The following is a 3,919-nucleotide window of genomic DNA, read 5'->3' on the forward strand; positions in this document are numbered from 1 at the left end:
CATTGCGGAGCACAGGCTCTGGATGCTCAGGCTCAGTAGCCGTGGCTCACGGGCCCAGCCGCTCCGCGGCATGTGGGATTTTCCCGCACCGGGGCACGAACCCGTGTCCCCTGCATCGGCAGGCAGACTCTCAACCACTGTGCCACCAGGGAGGCCCTGTATCATCATTCTTTATTCATTCATTTTAAGCCAGTTTTGGGGAAAGAGGGAGAATTTGATGAAGGGAAACTATGGACCAGGTTCTTTGTCATTCATTTGGAGGCAGGGGAGGTCTTAACCCTTTTGTTTATTACTTAACTCTTTTCTTTCCTTCCTCCACCAGCCTTATTAGAATAATGTTGAACTCATAACTTTCCTTGATGCCCATGGATGCACATCTGCTAACTTTTAGTTTCTGATATACCAGGAGGTGCTGACTAGATTGTTGGGAAGGCAGATAGAAACTGATTGGCAGCCAGAATGTTGGAGAGAGCCGAATTTGGGGGATCTGTCAAAAGTACTCCTTGAGAAGGGTTTGAAGTAATGCTCATGATGGTCGCAATCAGAGGGAGGATTATAGTGAATATGATTAGGGAGGTGGGAATCTTTGAACTTGGCTAAGTGGGCTAAAGGCCCCAGAAGGAGGAAATTTAAGGTGTCTATACACTGATTTTGTACAAATCAGTTTAGAGACAATAAAAAATATTTATTGCTGATAAGTTTACTATGTATTAAGGCTGTGAAGGGCTTCATGATCAGTAAAGGAGAAAAATCAGGGTGACCTTACTAAGAAGGCTTTATCATTGGTAATAAATGTGGAGGCAGCTCAAGAATTACTAGGACCTAGGTCCAGGGATGCTGGCATTAGTGGGCTACATGATCTTCCGGAGACATTCTTTCCAAAGTTAGAGGGTTCATACTGGAGAAGACTTCTTTAATAAGAGATGATAAGGAGAGAGCTCATTTTAGGCCTATGGCTTAACCTCAGCAGCCAATTCTCCCTTTTTCCGAAATCTAGTACTTAACTCCCCCGACAGGCAGAATCCCACTTCACCCTTGAACTCTGCCACAACTTTGTCCCAACGCTTCTGTCTCCCTCTTTCCACACTACTTTTTTTTCCAACCAGAGAGCATTTCTTGCCTCTGCAAGTTTTTTATTTACCTACCTCTATTTATTCCTACTTTTTTTTTTTTTTTTTTTTTTTTTTTTGCTGCACCATGCAGCTTGTGGGATCTCAGCTCCTTGACCAGGGACTGAACCTGGGCCATGGCAGTGAAAGCGCGGAATCCTAACCACTAGGCGACCAGGGAATTTCCTGCTACTCCAGTAAATTAATGGAACTTTTATTTTGATTTTATAACTCTTGGATATGGATGTACTTGATTTTCTTAATACAAAATCCAGTCACCTGTGGTACTGGAGGCATACAGAGCACCACCCAAAGGCTGGATAAAATTAAGCCATAGTCTCAGTCTGATGTTTGGATTATAGGTTTCCTACCTCTTCTTTAGAATCTATGGTTTGTTTTTACTTATATACAGAGATTTCTTATTTTCATTTCAAATAACATGATGTTAGTAAGATTAATCTGAAGAACTATTACACAGAAAGAAATTAATCTAGGGGGTGACTAGTGAGAGAGAACATTTTATCATGAGTCTAAATATACTTAAAAATCACTGTCCTGGTTTTATACTTTTGAAATCATTATTGCTTGGTGAGAGGACAGTGAATTTTCTTAAACATTAGTTTCTCTCTCTTATTTCTCTTGAAAGCCTAGGAAGACCAGAGATTAGTGTTTTAGTTATTAAATCCTACTACTTCTAAATATTATCTTTAAAATTTTTCTTAATGTAACTGTCTAACCCTTTCAGATTGGAAAACTTAAAGTCAGCTTCATTAGAAAACTCGAAGTTTCAAATTGTTAGGGTAACTTTTGAGGCAAAGAAGATCCCTGTGATTTACTTACTTTTGGATGATGACAGTTTGATATTTGACTGAATTCTGATTAGCAAAACAGGAACATTTAGGAAAATTTAAAGCTTGTTTTGAAAATAATTTTTGTACATCTGAAAACTTCATACCAAGATTGATAGTCAAATGTATTCATTTATTGCTCAATAGAAAAAAAAACTGTCTTAGAAGATATGGTAATTAGAGGTAATGATTAGAGGTAATCATCTCCTAAATCCTAAAAATTTATATTGTCAGAACCTAATTCATTCATTCTGTATATTAACTTTTGAATACTTACAATCTGTTAGGTACTTTGATGTTGGAGATGAAGTGGTTTAGCAAGCAGACAGTCTTTACCCGTACAAGCTTACAGACAGTGGAGAAGACAGAATTAAGTACTTGTAAGCATGCCGAGCATTTATAAACAGGGAAGTACAGGGCTTTTTGAGAACATGTAACAGTGGGGAATTTAGCTAGTACAGAGATCCACAAAAAGCCTCCCTGAGGAAAGGATAATTAAAAATGATTAGGGATTAGCTGGGCAGTGAATAAGGACAAGGATGTTTCAGGTTCGTGACTGCATGAAAGAGCAGCTTGTTTGAGGAACTGAAAGACTTTAAAGACACAACCATTTCATTTTACAAACGGGAAACCGAGGCACGGGGAAGTTGAGTGACTTGCCTAGGATCACTCAGCTATTTCATAGCAGAGCCAGGGCTAGAAACCACCCCCATCCTCCCCACCTCCCTGGTCTTAGAGCTCCTATTCCAATGTATTTTACACCAGTGAATGGTCTGTTGTTCCTCCATCCGTCCATTTATCCATCCATCCTTCCATCTGCTTACCACATTTTTTATTTTCTCTGTGGTGTTCATGAACACTTGACTGTGTTCCCAAAGAATATATAGGAAGACATTTTACACATTAGGTATGCCATTGGGAATTTATAATTCTATCATGTGGCCTTTTATATGGTAATTAGTACTAAAGTTGGCTCACTGTGAAGTAAATATAGGACATTAAATATATGGGTAATGTGGTGATATGCAAGGTGTTCTACCTACTACCCATACTCTTTACGTTTTTTATTTACTAGAGTATTGTTTTGCTCGTTGACTTATGTTCAGACAGAATCTGTAATGTGCAACTTAATATAAAACGTCTGAATTATTTAAATTTCCCTTGCCTGGGCAAACCATTTCTTTTGAGCCATAGGCCATTTTCTAATACATTAAGGCCCACCAGTGTTTTATATCCATGGTATTCTTTTTTTTTTTTTTTTTTAAGATTTAGATCTGTATTTATTTATTTATTTGGCTGTGTTGGGTCTTAGTTGCAGCGTGTGGGCTTAGTTGCCCTGCAGCAGGTGGATCTTAGTTCCCTGACCAGGGATCGAACCCGCGTCCCCTGCATTGGAAGGCGGGTTCTTAACCACTGGACCACAAGGGAACTCCCCAATGTTACTCTTTTTGTTCAATACTAAGACAGTTTAATTTTTCAATAAGCATTTATTGAGTACCTACAGTGTGCCAGGCATTGTGTAAGACATTGAACATAAACCAATAAAAAGGTAGCCCCTGTTTATTCATAAAAGCAACAGTACATTATGAGGAGTGCTGTGTGCTGTGGAGGCACAGAGATGGTACCTGACCTTGGGGGGAAGATGTGTATTCTCCTGCTATCTCTGGGGTAAAGTGCTTCAGGCACAGGAATTATACAAATGCTTCTGGATGAGAAAGAGCTCAGTCTGCAAATGATTTGTTTGGCTGGAAAATTAGAGTGAAATGGTGAGAGAGGAGGCTGACAAGGTAAGTGGTAAGGAATAATGAAGTGCTTTTAAAACATGCTAACGAGGGCTTCCCTGGTGGCGCAGTGGTTGAGAGTCCGCCTGCCAATGCAGGGGACGCGGGCTCGTGCCCCGGTCTGGGAAGATCCCACATGCCGCGGAGCGGCTGGGCCCGTGAGCCATGGCCGCTGAGCCTG

At 40.3% G+C, this 3,919-nt stretch overlaps 1 protein-coding gene across 10 annotated transcripts in view; it reads left to right on the forward strand.

Annotated features, from left to right (window-relative positions):
* The window catches only part of CNOT4 (CCR4-NOT transcription complex subunit 4), a 145,989-nt gene that overhangs the window by 80,439 nt on the left and 61,631 nt on the right, over positions 1–3,919 (forward strand). The gene's annotated exons all lie outside the window — the stretch shown is intronic.

The sequence above is a fragment of the Physeter macrocephalus genome, chromosome 5 (assembly GCF_002837175.3).
Source record: "Physeter macrocephalus isolate SW-GA chromosome 5, ASM283717v5, whole genome shotgun sequence".
In the NCBI taxonomy this organism is placed as follows: domain Eukaryota; kingdom Metazoa; phylum Chordata; class Mammalia; order Artiodactyla; family Physeteridae; genus Physeter; species Physeter macrocephalus.